At 36.0% G+C, this 10,898-nt stretch overlaps 1 pseudogene; it reads right to left on the reverse strand.

The window, feature by feature from the left end:
- Positions 1-9,988: 9,988 nt before the first annotated feature.
- LOC119543619 lies at positions 9,989-10,494 on the reverse strand (annotated as a pseudogene).
- Positions 10,495-10,898: the final 404 nt, after the last annotated feature.

Consider the following 10,898-nt stretch of genomic DNA (forward strand, 5'->3'; position numbering starts at 1 on the left):
TGAAATTATTTTTCTAACTTTTCAAATATTATTTTCTCATGAACAATTTCCTAAAATCTGGAATCCCACTTCTCAGCTAGTTTCTGGATTCTTTTTTTTCTAAAATAAGCATGAACACATCAGGTAATACAGTTACTGTACGTTTCATTCGAGCTCTAAAAATGCTTTTAATATTTTACTTCTTAATTCATCTAGGTAACATAGAAGACTTTTAGAGATTTTTATGTTGTATTAAATGAAGCACATGAAGTTTGGTTGATTTCCAAACACCATGAATTCTATCTACATAAATAATAGAAAGCAAAAGCAAACCTTAAAACTTGCAATTTATATTCTACTCCATGAATTCTTGTTAAAGCTATGTCTGGTAAGTGTATTCCATGGTGGAAAAAGGTTATGTGAAAGTTGTCACTATATTTGTTTATAAAAAAAGTAAAGCTTTTTATTCCACTTCTTCATCAATGGAAGGCAGATATTTTCAACAGTTCCTCAAAACCAGGACTCTGGCTACCAAACATTAATTTTTATCTCTTTCTAAGTTGTAATGTATTTATGGATTCTCCCGACATTAAAATAAAGGTCAATACTTTGGGAGGAGGGGAAGTAGAGAATAAACGAGACTATTTACAGCGTTAAGATCTTTTTATAATTGCCCCCTACTCTGTGCCTCTAGCTTGTGAGGCTGCTGGGCATCTATTAGTGTGCAGGTGAGGCTGCCTTTGTCAAGGCACCTGGCTTCAACTGGAAGGTAGATTCAATAACATTATGCTGACTTGCAGGCTGCAAAGCCTCTGATTAAGGGTCATCACATCTGGCACCTGATTTTATGTCAGTACCTGCCCTTCTGTTCACCTTCTTTCCCATGGACTTTTTAACTGAGTATTTTTAAGGATATTATACGGTGCTATCTTGCTGACTTAGACTGGGCAGTGACAAATTTAATGTTACTTCATCTCTGCTAGGGTGAATTCATTACCCATAGCTGTGCTCAGAAACCTGATAACTAACATATTTGAATACTCTGAGCTGCAAGCCTGGTTACATTAACTAGAAGGGTATGGAAATGGTGGAAAAGGACAAGCTGTGCAAGAAATTATCAGTTCATCTTCTTGGGAAGGTTACCTTAGAGGTCACAAATTTCTTTAGTCTAAAAGTGTCTGCAATGGTTCAAGGTACAGCCTACTTATGGGCTAAGCTAGGGAATGAATAATCCCTTAAAGTGGGCCCTACATCCAAGATTCCATTGTTTACAGGTTATGAACATGAGATAGAAAGTACAGGTCTGATGCCTTTTCCTGATCTCAATGCTTTTAAAAAACAACTTGCATTTTGGTTCCTTTTTTCACTGAAGCAAAATAAACAACTTGTATTTCACGGTGGTCTTCCCTAGACGTACTAAAATATATAGTTCAGTGAATATGTCAATCTATTGGCATTTTGTACAGCTAATATTTCCAGTGTCTAAAATGTGTGCATGATAATATTGCACACAGCTGCATAATGATATGTATTCTCCCAATAATAAGGCAAGGTTAAAAGTTATATTAATTTTTTGAGGATTGGTTCATTTAGTCAATGTCATCAAACAATTTTCTGAGAGCTAAAAATTAGTCAAGTTATTAGCTTAACTAAAATGCCTAGTGGTTTGAAGTAAATGATTGTTCAGTTCAGTCACAATTGATCTGGTAGGCCTAGTTGATGGTGTTCTAATTAATGCATTATAATAGTCAATCAAAAATTACTTACTGAACACTGATCAGGTACATTACACTGGTACTCAGTAGGGAGCCAAGAGGAAATAACCCACCAAGGCATTAGCTAAATGAAGATGTATACTGAGCAACCATAAACTGAAAGCTAATGAGGTAGACATCTCTCATTAGGAAGACACAACCTGAAACTACGTAAATGAATGACTCAAATGCACGAACATGTTCTGGGTTGTCCAACCAAGCAGGGTCTGAAACTTACCCCTCTTTAAGTTAGAGTTCTCTCTGCCTAGGTGAATAGAGAAGATGCAGAAGTGAAAGCTGCAGTTAAATGACCATATCCCTGTATATTTTGAAAGGGAGGACTCCATTAATGCCTGTCTCAGAATCTTCTAGGGAGTGGGGTACTTGATCAAAGTCAGAGTCATAGGACCCGCCACAGACCTAACAAATGCAAATCCAGCATGCACATTTTAAACAAACTATTCGAATAATTCTGAAGCAGCTGGTGTATCTTTCACACTTTGAGAAACATGGTTTATAGTTTCACACAGATCCTTAAGTCTAGACCATATTTCCTGTTTGTTTCAGTAGAGATTAAATGCATTTTTACAATGCATTTTAAATGCTATATAAAGGCTAGTTTAGGAGTATATGAATTCAGAATTAGATGGTCATTTTTAGGTATTATTTCTATTATTATTTGCCTTCTTTCCTTAAAGCAGAATTTGCAAACTGGTGGCCTACCAGCATGATGTAGCCCCGTGGATGTTTTCTTAATTGGTCCACATAGTATTATTTTTTTATTAATTGTTAACATTGAGTATTAGAAGATAACAACAAAATTCGATGTTCTGGTTTCTCTTAAAAAATTGGGTGATCTGAGAGCATTGGGCCCCAATTCCCACAACCTTAGTTAAATAAAACTGAGAAGCAGCTGCTCCTTTTAATGGCCAGTTTGCCATAACCCCATGACTCCAAATCATCTCCCTGACTCCACGACCAAATGTCAGGTGCCATTTGTCACCACGGTGCTTCCGATCTTTCTTACACCCAGCCCACTTGACTCATTTGTATCACCTGCCTAGCTCCTCCAGGCAGTTGCTTTTGTGACCCCTGTCTTAAGGGTACTTCAAAACCAATTGCTTTTGAACAGTATTTGATGATGAAGACAGATACCCACACTCAGACTTGTTCTACTGAATTCCCATGGGATACCCTCACTATGCTCCTGGGCTAATTCATTTCAAGAATGCCCATTAATCAAAAGAAGGTCTAACTCAAATCTTTTTAAGAGGATACACAATTTACCATGACTAATAATGTGCATATTTTCATTTGTGAGTATTTTTTACAGCAAAAGGAAAGAAACTGCTTATAGAAACTAGTATTTTATAGAAAAGTCAGTATTTTACCAAAAAAAAAAATCACTCAAATAGTGATTTTCAAAACCACTTTTTAAAAATCCACCTGCAATCAATTGCATGTGCTCAACAGTCCAAGAATACGTAGACCTGTCCTATGTCTCTTGAATTTCATTAAAAATATAAACAGTTAAATAATTCATATATTTCTCAGTAGGCATTTGGAAATTAAACATGTTGCCTTTTTCTGCTGACCAACTATAACCTGGCACTGGAATAAATAAGCCTTTCCCTCATCATTTTTTCTCCCTTGATTGGGTGCATTGAAAAATAAGTCCCAGGAAAATTCAAGGTAAAAAATCTGCTAATAAAATATTATGTCTGAGGTCTGCATTTGAAAAATAGATATTAAAGTATTATTTTTCTCCCTAACTTGTCTGCTTTGAGGTAAACAGCAGTTCAGGGCTCCCTGTTCAGATAAGGCAGCCGCAGGTGTGTGGATTAATTCATGGTGATTTAGGTTTGGGTTCCAAGTCTCTCACTTCTTGGCTGTGTGAACTTGAACTAGTCACTTTATCTTTGAGCCTCTTATCTGTAAAATGGGATAATAATTACACTTCACAGGCTTATTGGGAAGTTAAATAAGGTTTGATGAATAAAGCGCATGGTTCAGTTTCAATAAGTGACAGCCTTTGCTTTAATCAGTGAGGGTGGTTTTTTCTCTGATAATGACTAAACAGTATTTTCAAAGAACCTAAGAAAAACCTCTTTAAAAAAGGAAGTAATAAACTTTTGTTCAGCTTTTATTTCAGATTTATTCTCCCAATAAAAGAGAAGGTAAATGAATATATTTTTGCTGACAGAGCATTGTTTAGATTAATAGCCGGTCACCTCTTCTGGCTAAGACTCCGTCTTGTGCAGTCTTATAGGTCTCAGGTGCAGACTCTAAAGAACTCCAGAGAAAAATGAATGCTTCTTTTAAAGATTAACTTTTACTTTTGAAAATGAGAAAAGAAAAGCTATTAGCACAGACTAAATAGAAGTTGCCAGAAAGTTAGCTGGTGTTTCAAAAAATAATGCTGAATAATGGGGAGTGTTATCTGGTTCAGGAAAGTGTAACACCCACCCCACCCCCATGGTCAGCCCTTACCTGCCCTTCCTCTAGGGTTCTGGTACCCTCTATTCTCTCTTGTTTTTTTTTAAATGTAATTTTATTGAGATATATTCACACACTGTATAATCCATCCAAAGTGTACAATCAATGGCTCACAGTATCATATAGTTGTGCATTCATCACCATAATCAATTTTAGAACATTTTCATTACTCAAAAAAATAATAAAAATTTAAAAAAATTTAAAAATAAAAAAGAACACCCCAAACATCCCATACCCCTTGTCCCCTCTATTATTGATATATTTTTTTGTGGTTATTTTATTACTCATTTGCCCATACACTGGATCCAGAGAGTATCAGTCACAAGGTTTTCACAATCATATGGTCACAGAATAAAACCTATATAGTTAAACAATCATCAAGAATCAAGGCTACTGCATTACAGTTCAACAATTTCAGGTATTTCCTTCTAGCTATTCTAATACACTAGAAAATTAAAGGAATATCCATATGATGCATAAGAATAACCTTGAGAATGACTTCTCAACTCTATTTGAGATCTCTTAGCCACTGAAACTTTATTTTGTTTCATTTCTTTTCCCCCTTTTGATAATGCTAGGACCAGACTTATCTTGGGAGTCATGTCCCATGTTGCCAGGGAGACTTCCACCCCTGGGAGTCATGTCACACATAGGGGGAGGACAGTGAGTTAATTTGCAGAGTTGGCTTAGAGAGAGAGGCCACTTCTGAGCAACCAAAGAGGTTCTCTGGGGGTTACTCTTCAGCATAGTTATACATAGGCTCAGCTTTGCCATTGGAGAGAGAAGTTTCTTAAGGGCAAGCCTCTAGATGGGGGCTTGGCTTATTAAATTGGGAGCCTCAATTGCTTAAGAGAATAGCAAGAATTCCCCAGATGGGGAAGTTTAAGAGTTCTGCATTTTCCCCCAATCCCTCAACGAGCTTTTGCAAATAAGTATTTTCTGCTCAAAATATTCTGGGATATATTCCCCCATTCTCTTTCGTCTCTGCCAGTAAAGTTCTTGCTCATTCAAAGTGAATGATGGTAAGGTTGATATCATAGTTAGCATTTTTGAGCCCTTACTATTTGCCAGACACTAAGCTCTGTATATTATATGCCTCATTTCAATCTTGACAAGAAGATTGCCCCATTTCAAGAGGTTGGTCAGATCACACATTCTCAAGGCAAGGGCTGGGATTGATAAAACTTGGGCTTGTTTGGTTTCAGGCTATTATAAATGCAATAGTGATTAGTGGTATTTTCTGTAGTGGTGTTTTTGAGTGAACTTTTTCTGTTTTTCATTTTTAACTTCAAAATAATTGACTTGTTCTTTGCATCTATTGGTCTCACTGTTGCTGCTTTTCTTTAGTTTTATTTCTTCTTTCTTTCTTTCTTTCTTTTTTTTTCTTATGACTGCTTCTCAACAGATAGAAATGTTTTTCAAGACTTTTGTCCTGAATTGTTTTTTTTTATAGTTACGCTATATCCTATAAATCAGGAATTTTCTTTTTCTAGAGCTGTGATCACTTCTTATAGCTATCACAGCACAAGACAAATTTATTAAGTAATTGTTAGTTGTATTCAGTTTACTACTTCCTGGTTATTTTCTTTATTCTAAAACATGTCAAAACCATGTATTTTGTTACTTCCTTTTTGTGTACACTAACAAAACTTGAAATAAAGTTTAAAAAGTTAAAAATTATGGTGACTCCTTATCTGTATCTCAAAACCTTGTCTTCCCTTAGGCTCAGAAACTCTTACTTCTATTCACCTTTTAATATCTTTGATTTTTTTCTAAAATGCTCTATTCTTTTTCTTCTAGATCTTAGGATCTTAAAATATTTAAGCTGAAAGAGACCTTACAAATAATTTCATGTGATTCCTTCACCTTACAGTTGAGAAAATTAACTTTCAGATGAGTTACTCAAGAACATAAAGCTAGCAATAGAGCTGAAAATCATGATCTGTGCATGTTCCAAATTTCTATGCTTTCTTGCTTGTTATAAGCCAAAAACATTAGAAACAAAAGTCTGTACTTATGTAACAATAATTTCTACCCTAACCCATCAGACCCATTCCATGTTCCCTTCCTCAATATCTTGTTCCTGTATTGTTTATATTATATTCATTCAATCAATTAATTTTAAGGCTCTGGGTTATTATTTAGTCACATTGATTTAATTTGGTTGAGATGCTTGTTCTTTTGTTGGAGTGCTTGTTCCTTCTGAACATGAAGAAAGAAATGTTTAGCATTTAAGTTGGCCGTTGAGCCCAGAGGGTCAATTTGCAATTTATTCTTTTTAATTCCAGTTTCTGCTTCAGTTAGTATTTGGACGTATGGTGAGACAGCTCTCAACATTTCCTCACAACTGCACCATAGCACTTGAATGTTGGCGACATAAAATGGGTAGAACAGTGAGCTAGATTTACCTTGGAAGTTTAAAATTAATACTTTTTTTCTTAAAAGATACATACTTGTTTTTTGAGGAGATACTGAAGCAAAGGGACATTTTTTCTGCAATTTACATTCAAACAATTCAGAAAAAAATGTTTGTGTGTGTGTCTGTGTGTATATATATATGTATATATGTATGGAGACAGAGAGAAGTTGATAAAGCATATGTTAATATTTAGAGCATCTTGTGAAGAGTACACAGAAATTCTGTATTATTTTTGCAACTTTTCTTTATGCAAGTATTTCAAAATAAAATTTTAAAAAGCAATTGACAGCATTAAAACCTGTATGATTTGACATCCACTTAAAGACTGGCATTTTCATAATGTAAGAAAAATGAACAGTGAACTGTACAAAACCTTTTTTTCACTTGTATAATTTAACATTCTCAGATAAATGACAGCCAGACCTTTATTTATAGTTAGCTCTTGATTCACAGATTCCCTAGAAAGGAAATGCTTTCATTTGAAGTCAGGTGTGTTAAATTAAAACAGAAAAAAAAATCTAAATTAAATGAAATTCTGGTATCTGTGATTGTAGGGGCATGGCAAAAACTAGCCCCCCACCCCCTCATCTGATTCCCCATCCCCTGGTGTGTATTTTCCTAGCCCTATTCTAGTAAGGTGGGTGGTACCTTGGCAAAAAATCTGCAAATTCTTCAACTGTGCTTTTTGTCCTAGGTTTCCTGCACCGGAGATCCCTCTGCTTCCAGTTCATTCAAGCTACCACCCTGGGCTGCCACTCGCTAGTGGGCAGGTTTACCCATTGCCCTTTAACTGAAATTCATTCCCACTGAAGTGCTCCCTGAATGGCCCTACATTTTCAGCATGTTATGTTTGTGGACAGAATGGCTTTTTTTGAAGGAATTTTAATTCTTAGTAAGCAGATGGCAGAGATACAGATGTGTGTATGTGGGTGTGGATGTGCTCACACGTGCTCAAAGGGACTGGGCAGATGGGAACTCTCAGCCAAAACGCCTAAGAGTCACTACTACAGCTATATCACAGACGCTGTGATGCAAGGTCCTTTTGAACATTTTTTTCCATAGCAAGGACCTTTATAGCTCTTCCTTTTTCAAGTATTCATTGTCTAAATTTGTCTTTCATAATGCACATTGCCAGTATTTGTGATACATTCTGCTAGATTTGAGGAGATGTGGTTTAGGTAGGCTTCTATGAGATCTCAAATGGAACACAGAAAATGTAGTTTGGCAGTTTAGGAGTAAAATTATTCATTGTAGTCGTGGAAGCATCAGAATGTCATTTCATATAAAAACAGAAGTTGCAGAGGTAAGAAAAAAATGCTTTTAAAGGAATGATTATTAAAAATAAATGCTTATTTAGGATTTACTATTTGAAATGAAAAGAAAAACAAAACTTACTATTATCCTATGAACATAAGAACAATGACACATCTATTAAGTTGATTTAATTTTTAGATAATAATTATAATGAGTTAAATTATAAAACAAGGTTAAGAAAGATTTATCCAAAACACTGAATAGGAAAATGCTTCCTAAAATAGAAAAATGTAGGTAATTAGAAGAAACATAATCATTCAATATGATTCTGAAATAGGGAATAACTATTATTTTCATTGTTTATAGTTTAGAAAATTAATGAAACAAAGCGAACTATGGAAACATGTTCATGGGTTAAAAAAGTGACCTCTTACATGGGTGATGATGTATTGTACTAGACATTTAATATTGAGAAGTAGAAATAATGGATTAGAATATTTTAACCATGGATCTCTCTGCCCACTAGCTGTATGAGTGTTAGCAAGTTACTTAGACCCTCTAATGTTCTGTTTCTTCATTTATAAAGCAGAAGTTTTAACAGTGCCACATCGGGTGGTTGTGAGAATTAACTGAGACACTGTAAGCGAAATGCTTGGCACGTAGCAGACGCTGAACGAATGGTAGCTAATAGTCGTCTTAAGACTGAATGTGTATTGAGTGTTTACTGAGTGCCAGACATGATGGTAAGAGTTCTAAATGCATTATCTTATTGAGCTAATAGAGGTTACAATGATGGTAATAGTGAGATTTTATAAGATATTAGATAGAGGAGTGAGAAAGCAATTTTAAAGTTTACTAAAATAGTATTGTTTTATAAGCAAACAGAATCTGTATCTGGAAGTTTTGGCAAGAAAAGAGGGACAAGGTCTATGTTAAAATTTAAGGTATCCTGAGGGGGTGAAGATAATGCCCTTCCCTTCCCTAGCTGTTTTAAGGGGTTCTGGGGGAGGGGGAACTAAGCCTCCAGCTGTCCCATGGAAGCACTGTAGTGATGTCTGGGAAAGAAAGGGATTTTTAGTAAATTTATAGAGTTGTGCAACTATTACCACAATCCTGTTTAAGAACAGTTACATCATCCCCCAAAGTTCCCTCATGCCTATTTGCAGTAATCTCCACTCCCACTTCCATGCAACTGCTGACATGTTTTCTACCTCTCTATAGTTGCCTTTTCTGGACATTTCATATGAATGGAATCACATAATGTGCCGTCTTTGGGGTCTGGCTTCTTTCCATTAGCATAACACTTTTGAAGCTCATTCATGTTGTAGGATGAATCAGCATTTTGTTTCTTTGTTATTGCTTTATCCGTTCAACAGGTGATAGATATTTGGATTGTTCCCAGTTTTTGGCTATTATGAATAATACTGCTATGAAATTTGCATACAATTTCTTTGTGGACATATATTTCATTCCTCTTGGGTAGAGTCCTAAGAGCGGAATGCTGGGTTGTATGGAGGTATATATTCAACATAAAAAAAAACCCACCTATTTCCAAAAGTTGTCACACCATTTTACATATCTACCAGTAACCTATGATGGTTCCAGTTTCTTCACATTCTAGCCGTAACTTTGTCTATTTTATTATAGTCATTCCAGGGGATGTGGGCGAATATCTTATGGTTTTAATTTGCATTTCCCAAATTAATGATGATGAGAATGTTTTCACATGCTTATTAGTTATTCATGTATCTTCTTTAGTGAAGTATCTATTCAAATATTTTCCCATTTTTTAATTGAACTGCTTATCTTCTTACTGAATTGTAAGAGTTTTTAAAATATCCCAGATACAAATCCTTTATCAGATATAAAATTTGCAAATATTTTCTTCTAATCTGTGGCTTGCTTTTCATTTTCTTAATGTTGTCTTTTTTTTTTTTTTTTTTTTTTTTTTTTTTTTGCCAGTGGAAATTAATTTATTCAGCTGGGTGGAGAGGCCATTTGAATAGCAACAAGGCCTTGGTTCTTCCCGAGGGGGGTTTGGTCTTCTGATTTGGAGCCTGGCGGGCAGGAGAAGGGGCTGGTGCCCTTGGGCCCGCGGGGCCTAGCACTGCAGCTCTGGGGCCCCCTCGGCCCGCCGGGGGCCCCCAGCCGAGCTCTGGGCACTGGCGTGGGCCGTGGAGCTGAGGACCTCTTCAAAACTGCCTCCGCTGTGATTCGTTCCGCCTACTTTCGTCTCATGTCTCCAAACTTCTTGCTGATGGCTGTCCCAACGTTGCTGAAAGCCGCAGTTGCCTTCTGCCCCGCGTGACTCAGGGTTTCCTGTGTTTTCTTGTAGGCAGTTGTAGTCTGCATGTCATGCCAGCTTTTGCTGAAGTTCTGTTTTAACTCATTCATTAGGTTCATGCCGAGTTTCTGTTTTATCTCAACCAGATGCCTCTCTTTTGCTGATAAAACTTGCCGTAAAGTTGTAATTTCGTCTTCCAGCTGAACTAATTCAGTCTTTAACTCTTCTTTTTCCTCCTCTGATAGCATGTTAGAGAAGTCAGCACTGGCTACAGCATCTTCATCTCTTCCTTGCCATGACTCAGTCTCCAGCAAACGTTGTTTTATTGCACTTCATAGATATTTCGTTTTTTACAATTTGAAGGTTTGTGGCAACCCTGTGTTGAGCAAGTCTGTCGGCGCCATTTTTCCAATCCATAATTTTGTTTTGTTTTTTTTTTTTTTTTTTTTTTTATTAAATCATCATTTTATTGAGATATATTCACATACCACGCAGTCATACAAAACAAATTGTACTTTCGATTGTTTACAGTACCATTACATAGTTGTACATTCATCACCTAAATCAATCCCTGACACCTTCATTAGCACACACACAAAAATAACAAGAATAATAATTAGAGTGAAAAAGAGCAATTGAAGTAAAAAAGATCACTGGGTACCTTTGTCTGTCTGTTTCCCTCCCCTACTTTTCTACACATCCATCCATAAAC

This window comes from Choloepus didactylus, chromosome 9 (assembly GCF_015220235.1).
Source record: "Choloepus didactylus isolate mChoDid1 chromosome 9, mChoDid1.pri, whole genome shotgun sequence".
Lineage (NCBI taxonomy): Eukaryota > Metazoa > Chordata > Mammalia > Pilosa > Megalonychidae > Choloepus > Choloepus didactylus.